Below are 15,465 nucleotides of genomic sequence, written 5' to 3'. Positions count from 1 at the left end.
CTCTCTCGCTGGCTGTCTCTCTGTGTTAAATAAATAAAATCTTAAAAAAAAAAAAAAGATTCTATCTCCCTCTCCCTTTCCCTGCCAACCCTCCCCCCCACCGCCCCGCCCCTGCATGCACTCTCTCTCGCTCTCTAAAATAAATTTTAAAAATCTTTACAAAAAGTGTTACAACTATGTGAGGTTATGGGTGTGTTAACTAATCTTCCTGTGGTAATCATTTTGCAATATATACATATGTGAAATCACTATGTTTACACCTTAAACTTACACAGCGTTATATGTCCATTATATCTCAATGAACCTAGGCAAAATAAAATAAAATAAAATAAAATTTATATGGAAAGGCATAGGCCATAGAATAGATAAAACTAGTGCATAAAAGAAGAAAAATAAAGAGGAATCAGTCTACCCAATTTAGAGAGTTATTATATAGCTACAGTAATCAAGACTATTGGTATAGGGATAGACATATAGATCAATGGAACAGAATAGAGAACGCAGAAATAAATCCACACAAATACACCGCACTGATTTTTTTACAAAGGTACAAAAACAATTCAACAGAGGAAGGACAGCCTTTTCAACAAATGGTGCTGGAACAACTCGACATCCAAAGGCAAACAATAACAACAACAACAAAACCCCTCAATGTAAATATCGCACTTTATTCAAAAGTTAACTCCAAAGGAATCAAGGACTTAAATGTAAAATTTTAGAAAAACTTAGGAGAAAATCTTTAAGATTTTTTTTTAAGATTTTCAGGTAAAGAGTTGGGGTGCCTGGGTGGCTCAGTTGGATAAGCGTCGGCCTTCAGCTCGGGTCATGATCCCAGCGTCCTGGAATCCAGTCCTGCATCTGGCTGCCTGCTCTGCGGGGAGTCAGCTTCTCCCTCTGCCCCTTCTCCGCCATCCACCCCCAGCCCCGCCCTGCTCATGCGCTCTTTCTCTTTCTCTCTCTCTCTCAAAGAAATAAAATCTTTTTTAAAAATTAAAAAAAAAAATGTTTTTAAAGAGTTCATACCTTGACATGAGGAGCACAATCCATAAAAGGAATATTTGGTAAACTGGGCTTCATCAGAATTAAAAACTTTTGCTCTCTGAAGGACCTTTAAGAGGATGAAAATAAAAGCCACAGGCTGGGAGAAAATACTTTTAAATCACATATCCAATAAAACACTAGTGCCTAGAATATATAAAGAATTCTGAAAAGTCAACAGTAAAAAACCAAAATCAAACAAAAACCCCACAAATAATCCAGTTAGAAAATGAGCAAAAGATTGACCGAGCATTTTACCAAAGGGGTTCTACAGATGGTTAATAAGCGCATGGGAAAAAAAAAAAAAAGATGTTCAGCATCATTAGCCACTGGGGACATGAAAAAAAACAAAGTTCAACATCTCATTAGCCGCAATGAACTATCACTACATCTACCAGAATCGCTAGAATAAAGAGTCGTGACACCCGAAAGACTGGCGAGAAGGCAGAATTTGGATTACTTCTACATTGCCGGCGGCAATATCAAATGGTACAGCCACTCTAGAAACGATTTGGTAGTTTCTTATAAAATTAAACACAGTTCCATATGACTCAACAATAGCACTCCTGGGCACTTATCCCAGAGAAATTACGTTCATACAAACATCTGTACGTGAATGTTCATCACTATTGTATTGTCTTGACTGTCTGTAATAGTCCAAATTAGAAACAATCGAGACATCTTTCAATGGGTGAATGGTTAAATAAACTGTGGAATACTGCTCAGCAGTAAAAAAGAACGAGCTACTGATACACACAACAATTTGGATGAATCTTCAGGGAATTATGATGTGTAAATAAAACCAATCCCCAAAGGCTACGCAGTATATAATTTCATTTATGTAATATTCTTGAGATAACAAAATTATACAGACGGGGAATCTATTAGTAGTTGCCAGGATTTAGGAACAGCATGGGGTGGAGTGGGGTGGCAAGAATATGGGTATGACTTAAAAGGGATTCTTGTGGTGGTTAAACTGTTCGGTATCTCAACTACGGTGGTGATACATGAATCTACATTTGTGATAAATTTCTTAAAATGAAATACACACACACACACACACACACACACACACACACACACACACACACACACCTGTCTGTAGAACTTGAGAAAACTGAGTAAGATTGGTATATTGTATCAATGTCAATTTCCTGGCTCTGCTATTGTGCTATAGTGATACAAGATGTTACCATTGGAGGAAACTGAATGAGGGGTACAAGGATCTTTCTGTATTATCACTCACAATTTCATGTGAATCTACAATTATCTGCAAATAAAAAGTTAATTTAAAAGAGAGCCCACTAGAAACCTAGAGGAATGTATATGCAAACCGTATAACATGTTTGAGAAAACACATTTGATTTGAAAGAAAGTACATACCCCCACCCATATTAGAATAAATCCCAAACTGGGTGGTAAGGAGAATTACATGACAGTAGATACCTGAGAAAGGAAGCTCTACATCTTGCCTTTTTTTCCTCAATAAAACCCATATCAGTTTGGAAAATCCAAGTGCAGAGAGAACACTGGGTAGAGCTCAGGGTGGCAGTAAGGCCTCCCCAAAGACAGGACCGCGTGCATGCATTACATCAGGTAGAGCCAGAACTGTCAGGGCTCCCAAGAGTCAGGAAAATTAGAAATAACAGAATGAGTTGCGTACGTCTGTGAATAGCCCAGAAAATCTGGAGAGTCCTGGATAATCTACCAAGTCCCCTTGGCCCATCACGGAACTTTAGAATACCCCATGAATCAAGAAAGACCCAGGAATTGGCTGAGAGACAGCCAACCTTCAGGAATCAAGCAGTCAGGGGTGAGGGTGGAGCCAGCAAGGACTTGTGTGAACTGACCACCGAAGACAACATCGAAAGAGCACATCTCGTGTGATGCTGGTGTGGACCGTGATGGTGGAGACCAGATACCACCTGCCGATGCTTTGGATTTCTGAAAGCCTCCTGGAAATGGGCAACGACTGACTGAGATTAATGACACCAACACAGAATGAGGCTCACAATGGAAACGGAGTTCAGGGCACCTGGGTGGCTCAGTCTGTGAAGCATCTGCCTTCGGCTCAGGTCATGATCTCAGCATCCTGGGATCGAGCCCCGCATCGGGCTCCTTGCTCAGCGGGGAGCCTGCTTCTCCCTCTGCCTGCTGCTCCCCCTGCTTGTGCTCTCTCTCTCTCTCTCTGACAAATAAATAAAAATCTTAAAAGAATGAAAGAAATTGAGCCCAGTTTAGGTTGTGAAAATTGAAAGGTGTTCCTGACACATCTGCATTTTTCTGCTGAGAGGCACATCCATTAAATCAATAACTTGGTAAGAGAGCCAAGGGTTTTAAGTAAGTTATACAAGCCTGTTTTACCAACTGTGTAGAGGAAAAGCTCTCCTGTTTACATCAGGGGCTTGATTCTAACGGAGGAGGGGGAAGGTGCAAGGGTGGGATTCAGCACTGGGGGCGTAGACTTGTTTTGGGGTGGTCCTCAGGTAGGATAGTCTTACCTTTCAGAGATCCCCTCCTACTCTCAAAGTAAAATGTGCCCATCCTTAGAATTCTCCCACTGGGACCCTGGCTTCATTGTCCTGGCTGTCGTCTCAGGCCCTAACCACAGAAGCCCTCGAGGCTCCTCTCTGCAGCTGTTTGGTGGTATAGGAGGGTTTCGTCCTCTCACTTGGAGGGGCAGGGTGTAGCCGGTGCTGTCAATGCCTCACACGTCTCTCTTGGCATTCACCACTTGCACACCAAAAGCTGCTTACTTTGAACACCTGTAACTTTCTGCCTGAGGGCTTTTTTTTTTTTTTCCTGGTGGCAGGAACATGTTTGGTCCACATACCAGGCAAGCCAGAAGTGCTAGAGAGTTAAGTCCCCCAGAGGCAACCCTCAGCCAATAGTGAACGGGAAGTTGGTGGATAAATATCCCAGCTTCTTCACCCATTAGGCTGGACAGCTCTGAGGTGGGAGTTTTGCAGGGGATCCCAGAGTCCCCAGAGGGTGGAAATTTTTGCCCACAGTGATATCCTACTTGAAAAAAAACACACCCTATATTGGCTTCCTTCCCATCCCTGTCTCACTTCTTCATTCCCTTAACTAGCACTTCCTGGGATCACCTCCCACATCAACTACTTGCATTTGAATTCTTGCCTCAGAATCTGCTTTGGGGGAGAGCTGAAAACAAGATTAGTGGTAATTGATGGCTAGTGTATCAAAGAAATGCATTGTGTTCAATGAAAGAAGCCAGACTCAAAAGGCTTTATAATGTATGACTCCATGTATGTATTATAGCAAAGGTAAGGATGGAGAACAGATTGGTTGTTTCCAGGAGTTAAGGGGAGGAGAGACGGATTGACTACAAAGGAGTAGCATGAGAGCATTTTTTTTTTTTTTTAGGGTGATGGAACCGTTCTGTAGCGTGACTGCGGAGGTGGTTACATAACTATGCATTTTTCAAAACTCATAGAGCTGTAAATCATGAAGAATAAATTTCACAGAGGCACAGATAGCCTTAAAGACACATGGAATTCTTGTCCATTCAAGACACATGCCCATTCTTGACATTGATGGAGGACGATCTAGAAGTCCAGGAAGGGAAAGAGACTTTCCCAGCACAGCTACTTCAAAACAAAGCCAGGACTGAATAGCAAATCTCAACAGTATTAGGCAAGAGCTCTTTCCAACAATAAGTGGGGTCTCTGTCATTTAGCCAATTTACCTCTAAAGTCTGTACCTCGAAGAAAAACTGGTTATAAAGTGGTACAATGGCAGTGGTCATCTTGGTAATGACGATCCTTAACATATCTGTGTCTTGAGGCTCTCGGCTCCAATCCTCCTAGGTTCACGCTATATCAGCCTCACAGGGGTTCCCATACCTTCCCACTGTGTTGGCTCTCCTTCTTCCTGTATTCTGTGTCATTCTTTTTGGTTTGCTCCCTCATTTTGGTAAAGCACATCCTTCAGTTACTTCCAAGTAAAGGACACATGAGATTGTACATATCTGAAAGTCTTCATTCTACCTAGTTCTTGATTGATGGGTTGGCTGGGTATAGAATTCTAGATTGGAAACACATTTCCTTGCGAATTATAAGGATATTACTCCAGTATTCTATCTTTCAGTGTTTCTGGAACAGTTCCAGGGAAGAGAAGTCTGAGGCCATTCTGATTCTTGAGACTTGGTATATGACTCTTTTTTCTTTATGCAAGCTTGTGGAATCTTCTTTGTCCCCAGGGTTCTGAAATTTCACAAGTGTGTGGACTGGTTGGGCCATTTATACCCATTGACCTAGGCACATGATGAGCCCTTTCAACCTGGAAATTGGTTTTTTCAGTTTGGGAAATTTTTCTTCAATTATCTCATTAATGATTTCCTCCCCCTCTCTTTCTGGAATGACAGTTATTCAGATGTTAAACCTTCTGGACTATTCCTCCTGCATTCCTCTTTTCTTCCCTATTTTTCATTGTTTTGTCTTTTGGATCTATTTCTGGGAAATATTGAGTTTTTCATTTCTTCTAGCATGTCTGTTTGTTTTCAAAGCTTATTTTTGTTTCTTGTCTTCTAAAATAGCATCTTATTCTTCTTTCATGGGTGCGATATCATCTCTTATCCTTGAGAATAAGTCCTGGCTTCTCCCAAGTGGCTTTATTAAATGTTTATTTTGGTTATTAGTTTGCTTATTGGTTTTTATTATTATTTCTCCCTTCTCTTGCTGTTAGCAGTTTTCCTCAGATATCTGGTAACCTGTAGCAGATGTTATTGGTGTCCTACCCATACCTCAGCTGCTGTGAGTGTTGGTTATTCATGGATCAGAGCTGCCCCTTTCTCTAGAGAATTGACCGCAGTCAGGAGCTGCCTTGCCTGGGAGATGATGGCCTCCTCTCTGGCAGCCCACAATCAATGATTGATGAATGTGTGGGCACAAAACAGCCCCCTTGCTTCCAGGTGAAATCAATCCTGTGGTGCAATTCACACTCCAGGGCTCCCTGTGGGATGGGACTGAGACTAGACTCCAGCCAAGCTCCTTCCCCAGCTACTCCTAGAGGAGGTGAGACATGAGGCATGGGGAAGGCTTCCCCCGAGAGCCCACCCTCAATCAATCATGTGCACCTGAATCTTCATTTCAGCGCCTGTTTTTAGGGAACCTAAGACATGACATGATCTTTGGCTGTCTGCTCTTGATTAAGACTAAAAGCCTGAAACGCTTGTTGAAAGTGTGGGAGTCAGACTTGTCATCTCAGAGACTCACCGTAGGGAGACATGGGTTGTCATTAATTGGAAATTCTAATGTTAGTATCCTTAGTTCTTTCCTTTGGGGCTGGTCAGAATTCTAGAGACGAGGGGGTGGAGTGTGGCTGTCAGGGACCTGGTAAGGGAGCAGAAAAGAAAGCTAAGGATCTATGTGCAGTGAGTAAATATTCACTTGCTGCCCCTCTTCTTCACGTGAAACCTTTGTTCACAGCCGTCGCTGTTGCACTCAATTGAGAGACCTTCTGTCTTAGCCTCTTCTAGAAGCTACATCTCCAGCCATCTGCCTGTTGGGAGATGGGGCTGTGCAGCAAGGAGGGTGGTAGAACAGAGACTCTAACTGCTTCCCAGTCACCTTTCACCCAGTTCTCCTGATCGTGGCTTGCTCAGTTACAGAGGTTATCTGGGACTGCCAATCCCGTTTGTTTGTTTATTTGTTTGTTTTTTGGAAGTTTTGTTTTGTTTTGTTTTTAGGGTTTTGCCATGAAGAAAGGGCTGTTCTTAGCTTTTCCTCAGGTTTTCACTTTCTTGAGTCTGCTAAGTCCATCATCATTCATCCATCTGTTTCCCAGCTTACAAAATTCTTTCTGCCATTGTCTCCCTTTCTAGTCTCTCTGTCCTTGTGAGTTTGTCTTTTTTAAAAAACAATCCCTTTAGAATAGTTTTAATGAGTTTCAGGAAGGAGCCAAAGTAGATGTGTGGGTTCATTTCACCATTTTAACCTGGGGGGGGGGCGGGAGGGGAAGGAAACCTCTGATGGTATTAGAAACACATTGCCTCCCAGCGTTGCTCTCCTGGTGTGCTCCTTTGGATGACAGACAGGCAAGTGAGAACTCCGGGTAAGGGGGCCAGAGGCCTGTGACCCAAGTTCTGTCTCATGGTGGAGGGCACACTGCACTACGGAGTTCAAGGTTCTTCCCCCAGTCACGGTCTTTGCCTGGCTCAGAGCCTTCAGAGGGCACGAAGGACTGAGTCCCAAGTACAATCATGTGGGTTAGAAAGGCGGGAAGCCAACATAAACCAGGGAAGCCTGCTTAGAGGAGATGCTACAATAGCAGGAGAATCAAAAGATACTGAGCTCATCTTTCTAGAGAGTTCATTCCTTCCAGCTCTGCTTCTATGACTCTGTGATGCCTGAAGTCATTCCAGAAAGCTTGCCTGTTTTCTGGATCTCTCTCTCTCTCTCTCCTGTGCTTTCCTTTGGGACGAGGTGATGATGGTGGAGAGCTATTTCGGTAGATAGGATAGGTTCAAATGGGGGAGGAACCATTATAGTTCCTTTTTCTTAGAACGGTTTGTGGGCAAAGATATCACCCCCCTTCACTTCCTCTTACAAGCTCAGACATTAGAACAAAGAGAAAAGGTAGTGACACAATTGGGCGAGAGAACTCAAGAGGGACAGGAATTGTGGTGTGGTGGGGTTCTAATGGCGGCGGTAATGGTAGGGGGAGGAAGAGCTGAGCTAGGTAGCTCGCCTTGCCACATCATCATAACTTGAAAGTTCCCTGATGGTCATCTAGAAGCAACAGGGAGATGGAAGTCAGTAGGTAAATACCCCAGCCTCCTCATCATTTGGGAGGACAGTGTAGAGACTGTTCCATCAGGTTTCTCTGATCTGCTCATGGCAGTAACTGGCTCATCAACAGCCCCTTAGGATTGGCTTTTCTTCCTTCTCTATCCTGCTTTCCCACATCTTCACTCCCGTTTCCTGCAAATACCTCCTAAGTAAATTACCTGCATTCCAACCCTTGTCTTGGACCTCTTTTTGGGAGAATCCACACTAAGACAGGTGCACTCCAATGCAATAGTTAGTCTGAGCAGGCTCCCCACCCCTGGGAAATTGTGCCTCCACTCCTTCCATCTGCAGCTGGTCTCAGCTAACTCTCACGTGGGATCCTGAGCACATGTATATTTTCAGGCCTCTGAGTTCTGTTTGGGTGATTGGGCTTAGGGGTGCCAGAAAGGCAGCATGGATTGCCGGTGGCTGAGGATAGAATCCCTGACTTCCATTTCTGAGGGTGGACACAGTCTTACCCAAAGCTACCACGCAATAGAAGACTTCACTTCCTCCCACACTTGTACTGTTTCACAGTTGAGTACACACATCCTGCATCAAGGAGCAACTCAGGCCCCTATGCACAGGGTCATACCCCATCTAGAGGTCCACATGGGGTACTGGGGAGGGTTCTTGGAGGAGGAGGCCCAGCAGGAGACTGGAATTCTCAAATGAAGGGGTTCAGGGAACACAGGAGCACACTTCAAGCTCTCACAGAAATGGTGAAACTCCTCTGCTGACCCAGTCCAAAGGGTCAAAGCATTAGACTGGTAGACCCTTGAAAGGGTCATTCAGAGGGCTAGATAACTCAGCAGCCAAATCATTGACCAATAGGAGGAATGTTTAGCTGGGATAGTGCCCACCACTCAACAGATGGATAGTCCTCACCAGGGGAAGAGGATGGGCAGAGGGGTTTGATTTCTAGCTTCTCCTTGAAATGCTGATTTTTGCCTTTATTGGTCATACAGTCATTCAACAAACTTGTATTGAGCACCAGATCCCAGATGACTAAAAGCAGCCCTTGCTTCCACTACAGTTACCGTCCAGAAAGTTGTTGTTCTAAAATTGGTCACTAGCATTTGATTTAAAATTAGATGCCATCTATTTTCCAGAAGGTAGAAGGGTCTTGAAAGACTTCTGACCATGCAGGTAAGGGTTGGAGTGAGGAAAATGCTTTAAAAGAAGTATAATGTAGGAAGAGGATGAGAGAGGGCTGAGGGTAGAGGAAATAGAGAGAGGGACATCCTCTGAAGCCCAAAACAGTGAAGCTTTTCCCACTCCTCCATCACAAGGAACAAGAGCCCACATTAGCTGAGAGAGCCACTACTTCAAGTCTTGGATGCCTGCTGTTTGGGGGTACCCACCTAAACTGCCCAGATCTCTCTGAATGTACCCACACTCCACCCCCACATGCATTTTGCCTAGGTGGGGGTGGCTGGGTATAGTGAGAGGGAAGAAGAACCTCCGTATCATTAGACAGCTAGGATCATGGATCAGCTTGTGAACTCCAGCTGGAGACACCAGGAGACCAAAAAATCTGACTTCTCTCCCAAGAGGAACAAGGAACAATCTTCTCTCTCTCTCTCTCTCTCTCTCTCTCTCTCTCCTGAGTTTCACAAGGACAACGGATGTGAAGCTAAAGCCACTCCACCCTCAACCCTACAACCAGCTTGGACTAGAGAATTTCTAGCCAAGCTTTTTAAACAAACAAATAAAACAGGTTTCCTAACATACGGAGTGTAAAGGAAACCACAAGAAGGGAGGAGAAATAAAAGAGAGTTCTGTTTTTCTCACCCCTGTGGAACCTTCCTGGCCCACCAGGGAATAACACCTCTCCCAACAGCCATGGCTTCCTAATTGTTTTGCCAACCACTTGCTAGGTCTTGAGGAGACATTGTTCCCATTGTTGAAGGGCTCACATGCTGGTGGGGGAGGAAAAGAGGGGCTGAGAGGGACTTGGGTACAGGACCCTGGAAGATTCCAAAAGAAAGTCCGTCAACCAAGGTGGGGAAAGAAAGGAAGACTTCATTAAAAACGTGACTCTTGAGTGTTCCTAGATGAGTTTTGCTTTCCTAGTAGAGAGAACATCAAGAACATAGGAACTGAGGGTAAAACATTGTGGTGCTGCTCTGGAAATGACTGGAAAATAAGGGTCAAAGTACCAAGTGGGGCACTTTAGAAAAAGACAGTGACATGGGCAGATCTGCATATCCTGAGAATTTATTTGCCTAGGAATCAATAGGCCAGGAGAGGTATGAGGAGGCCTGGTTTAGACACAGTGACAGGTATCAGCAAACCAGAGTTGGGAAGGCCCTTCTGGTAACAACTCCCATTGAGAGCTAGAAGGGAAGAGAGGGAAGGAAAGGGCCCCTGAGGTTCTTGGCTTGAAGGGCAGGGGGAGGTGATGATAGGCAGCTTTAGAGGAAGAAATGGTCTCCCCCATCCTTCCTTTTGTCACACTCTACAGAGCACATGCCTCCAACCATCTCTCACCTTGGGGGACTGTAACTACAGGGTAACTTCTTGAGATGTTCACTGAAGTTTCTGCCTTTATTTCCCCCTTGCCTTGGAAGCTTATGGTTTGCAAAGCAGAAGGAATTTGTCTATAGGCACTTTCCATGATGACTTTTGCTTCTCAAAGTTAAGCCACTGAGTTGTTTGTGGTTTATGTGAGGGAAGCCTGGAAGATAGGAAAAAGAAGGAGAACCTCAGAAGGGAGCATGGCAGGGCGCCTCAGTGGCTCAGTGGTTAAATGTCTGCCTTTGGCTCAGGGTGTGATCCCAGAGTCCTGGGATCGAGTCCTGTGATCAAGCCCCGCATCGGGCTCCTCCACTTCTTCATCTCCCACTCCCCCTGTTTGTGTTCCCTCTCGCGCTGGCTGTCTCTCTCTGTCAAATAAATAAATTAAATCTTTAAAAAAAAAAAAACGAAGAAGAAGAAGAGAACATGGGGACTGAGCCGTACCCTCGCACTCAGCTGAGGAACCTCAGAGGGGAAAGCTGTGAGGCCTCCTGCAGGCTCCCAGCATCCCCAAAGATTTCTGTGGCATAGGAGTAGCAGAGCCAAGGGGCTAAGAACAGGAGGGTGTCTCCACAGATACACTGCCTACTAAGACGAGAGGCCTCCACAGATCCTTGGAGCTACAACACCCTACGCCTTGAATTTACAGAAAGGTCTGTGCCCTCTTCAAAGCCATGGTCAATTTCTTGCCTGCCCTGTGGAATGAGAGCTGGGGGCGGAGGGGGACAGGTCAATACAAATAAACAATGTAATGCACTCTTTCTTGCACACACTTCTCTCCACTATCTGGACAGATTCTGGGTCTCATCTACCACTGTGGTCCCAGCTATTCAGGGGAGAGGACCTGCGGCAGGAGAGACAAAGGGAAGAAGGAGGCGGGGTGTACTGTCTTTCCATCAAACTAATGGACATTCCTGTGCCCTCGGAGATTGGGAGGCTGGATGCTAGGAAGATGGTGGCGTCCCAAGCTTTCACCTTAAAAAATGTTTATAGAACACGCAAAAATACTAAACAGATGAGGGAGTCGGTCTACCTGCCGCAGTTCGCCCTTAGAACTGTCTCCCCCCGCCCACGGGGGCGGGGCGGAACCCGGCCACGCCAAGGAGCGCCGCGCCTGCGCACGGCAGACTCTGAAACCAAGACGCCCTCAGCGAGGTGGGCGGGAGCTGCCCGGGCATCCGGGTCCCTCACCCCGCCCCTGCTGCATGAATGAGAGGCGCGGCGCCCGCCCCTCCCCCGCCGGGCCCGCCCCTCGTCGGGGGCCGCCGCGCGCAGTCGGCCGCCGCCACCTCAGCCGCGCTCGGTCCCGACGGACGCTCGCAGCCCGCAGCCTGCCTCCTGCCGCCCGGCGCTGACGGTCCCGCACACTCGCTGCCGCAGCCGGCGCGCCCGAGTAAGTGAGGGAGTGAGGGAGTGACGGCAGGGCGCCGGGGGCCTTTGCCCCCTGGCTGGGGCTTAGGAGACCGGGCGGCTCCGGGCTTGGGATGCTGAAGAGTCCGCGGGCCGGCGCCAGCCTCCCCCATTCACACTCCCGGGCGTTTCGGCGGGGACGGAGAAGGGTGGGACAGCGGCCCAGGCCGGGAGGGACGCGGAGAGGGGAGTCCACCGGGGCGGGAGGCTGAGTCCCGCACAAAGGGCGGCGCGAGGCTGGCTGTCATCCGGAGGTCACAGAAGGAAGGTTCGCGGCGCCCCGCACGCCCCGCTAGCCCGTGCCCGGCGTCGGTTCCCTGGCTGGGGAGGCGGCTTGGATGAGCGGGGTGGCGAGGACGAGGATGGCGAGGACGGCTGCCTCCGCGCTGGCGATGGGAACGCGCCTTGGGGGGCGCGGCGTGGCAGTGTTTTCCTGGTCCCCACCTGCCCCTCCCCTTTCTTTGTGGCGTTTGTCTCGTGCCCGTTTGTCACTGTGTGCATGGCTGTGGGCTGGGGTGAGACCTCTCGCCTCAGCTTACTCATTAATTAAAGTCAGGTGGTGACCCCTATCAGTGGGTGGGGGCGTGTGTGCTTCCACAGGCCGGAGAATTAAGGACCCTCCTTTGTTTCCGGAGTGTGTGTGTGTGTGTGTGTGTGTGTGTGTGTGTGTGTGACCGTGTCCTCCGTGTCCCCTATGAAATGAGAGAATCAGATGAAAAAGGGTAAGAAGAAAAAGAGATATTACTTCAACAAACCTTCACCCAATTCTGTCTGCTAGTCTTTCAAACAATATTTTATGTTTCTTACTATAAAACCAGTGCGTTTTGCTAATTGAAAATGAATGTTTTTATAGGTTCATTGAAAATTAATATTCTCATGTATCTGTATACCTAGAACGCTTTGCTTTTTGGGTTTAGGTAATGGTAATATGCTCATATATATGTGTACGGGAATGCTCCAGAACATAGGAAACTGACTTCTGGGTTTAGTTCATTGGTAATATGTCTATTTACTCATATACACGTCTACAGAAATACTCCAATATATCTAGGACACTGTCTTCTTGGCTCCTCAGTAGAAGCAGATTTTGTTTCTCCCTGTCTCCCTGTATTAAGAAGGTGGTCCAGCAGGTTCTCTCCACCTCCTTGCTTTTTTCTTCTGAGTGCTTTGGCAACGGGTTTTATTGCATATTACCCTGGCATGCGTCCTTGCTTTGATCTGAATTTTCCTGTGCTCTGTTGTCTGGTTGTGTGGCCCAGCTCAATGGCTCCTCTTACAGGACTCCTGGAAAACAGAACACCTTTTATCCTTGTCCTCATCCCCAGAGAGAGAAGGAAGCTCTGCAGGTTCCCGCGGACTTTGGTTCCATGGGTTGGACTGCCTGACTTTGCTGTCTTGGTAAAGTTATGAAGAGTTACAGTTGGTGCAGACCAATTAAAATGAAGCATTTGTAATAGTACGAGTTATTCTTTGGTCTTTCATTTGGACCTTTTTCTCTTTTTATACCAGATTTTATAAGTTTTAGAATATTGTTGGTTGCATTTTCACTTTCTTTTTTACCCTTCTAATTTTGCAGAGTGATAGGAAATTAGCTAAACTTGTATATAAGAAACACATTTCCAAAATAGATTTTTATTATGATCTTTTGATTGAAAGTAGTGGTGGTAAAAAAATTAAGAGGATCTTATTGGGTGATAAGAATAATTGAGTTGGTTCAGCTTTAAGATTTCTTTAAGATTCTTTTTTAATCATGTGTATTTTAATTCCTGGTAGTTTTTAGTGCAAAATGAAATACAAACTAAGCAGTCTTCCACAGCATCTGTTTATGAATATTCCCTGTATTAAAAACATTTGATTTTAATTTGAAGGGGAAATTTTCCATTGGTTGGATAGGGATATATTATTCTTGGTGAAAGTCTTAACGTTAGCATTGTCAAATTCTTTTTTTGTAAAAGTTAAAATTAGTAAAGGTTGATTTCCAATTTGGAGAACTTTTGGTTTTATGATGCAGAATTTAAATAAAATTTTGATATCAATGAACTTAACTCAAAATAAGTTAACTTAAAAACAAGGGCTTCATTAACTTCATAAGCTAGTGTCACTAATATTGAAGCAAGCCCAATAATTTATAACTGCTTGCATGAGATCTTTTTTAGGAATTCCCTTAAAACAAACCATAAGGGGAAGTCTTAGATAAACAGAGTAGTATAACCGGAATTATCACTGAAACAGGCTTGCATCGTACCATAGTATTGTGGAACTTTATTTTGCAAGAGTGACTTAGCTATTGTTTGTATCAAGAAAGGAACTTAAAAACATCCTGGCCTTTTTATTCAGCATTCTGTTAATCAAAATCTTTACCAGCCCATAGTTTAGCATTTCTGTAGTATGATGTTTGAAGAAAAATTCTGAAGTAATTTCTCTATCATGAAAATAGATTAAATTATGCTAAATGCCATTTTAGTAGTAAATATATTCTTTATATTAGCAGCACTAATACTGTTATGTCAGTCATGGTGATAGCATGTATGGTAACACTTTGTTACCCCAAACTGTGATATATTATTCCCCCAACAATGTCAGATAACAAAAAGTAGAGCTTTTTTTTCTATTGAGCATTTTCTATCAGTAATTGTTTTCTGTCTCAAATGACAGCTTACTCTAAAATCAGTAGTAGGGCACCTGGGTGGCTCAGTCAGTTGAGCATCTGCCTTTGGCTCAGGTCATGATCCCAGGCCCCTGGGATGAGTCTGGTACTGGGCTCCCTGCTCAGCGGGGAGTCTGCTTCTTCCTCTGCCCCCTCCCCTGCTCCTGCTGACACACGCAGAAGCGCGCGCGCGCTCTCTCTTTCACGCGCGCACGCTCTCTTTCACGCGCGCAAAAATAAATAAATCTTTTAAAAAAATAAAACCAGTAATAAAGTAATGTTATGATGTATTAACTTATATGAAATTGCCATTTTTTAGATTGGTGAGTAGTAAAAAATCAGTTTCAGAATGTTGAACTACTTTCAACTCTTAGCAGTTCCTTCTGATATTTACCTTTATATTTACTTCGTTCTTAATGTTTAAACTTATTTCTTGATTTTCCATCTTTGGACATCATCTATGGACTTCTATTTTGGAAGTTGAGGACTTGGTTGTCTTACATAACTACAGTTCCCAGTTAAGTCAGTATTCAGTATTTATATAACTGTGACAATGTACCTGTTATTCACAGATGAGCCATGTAGCGTACTAGTATTACATTTTCTATCTTGTACTTTTGTTTCTCTAAACTAAATAATTGCCTCTTGTTTGTTTTTCATTTGCTTTGTTTTCTTTGTACCAGTCACTGACTCATCCTCAAATTCTGACAGAACTGATAATCTTTCAGCATTTTCAGGTAAAGTTTCATTTCTTTTTCCTACCTGTCATCTAGGACTTCCCTTTGTCATCATCTTGGGAATTCTTTTTGCCTTCCTCCTGTATTGGATCCTCTACTTCCTGAATCCTATGTCTTCCATTTTCTGTTGTATCTTCCGGAAACTGGGCACATACAAAGTGAAATTCTTCCTGATTTCAGAGGTTGCATATCTGGAAATGTCTTCACTTAACCCTCACACTTGAATAGTGGTTTAGCTGAATATTGAATTCTAGATTGAAAATTAGTGTCTCTCTTTTGAAGGCATTTTTCCATTAGCTTCTGGTGTTGCTATTAAGAGGTC

At 44.7% G+C, this 15,465-nt stretch overlaps 1 protein-coding gene across 1 annotated transcript in view; it reads left to right on the top strand.

The window, feature by feature from the left end:
- Nucleotides 1-11,585: 11,585 nt before the first annotated feature.
- RNF24 (ring finger protein 24) overlaps nt 11,586-15,465 on the top strand; it is a 69,322-nt gene continuing 65,442 nt past the window's right edge. The window contains exon 1 of the mRNA XM_045808519.2: nt 11,586-11,742. The gene's annotated coding sequence lies outside the window, so the exon portion shown is untranslated. The remainder of the gene's footprint in view (nt 11,743-15,465) is intronic.

The sequence above is a fragment of the Ursus americanus genome, chromosome 22, assembly GCF_024610735.1.
Source record: "Ursus americanus isolate L20-20 chromosome 22, mUrsAme1.1.p, whole genome shotgun sequence".
Taxonomy (NCBI): domain Eukaryota; kingdom Metazoa; phylum Chordata; class Mammalia; order Carnivora; family Ursidae; genus Ursus; species Ursus americanus.
This window is presented reverse-complemented; position numbering and strand designations above follow the sequence as displayed.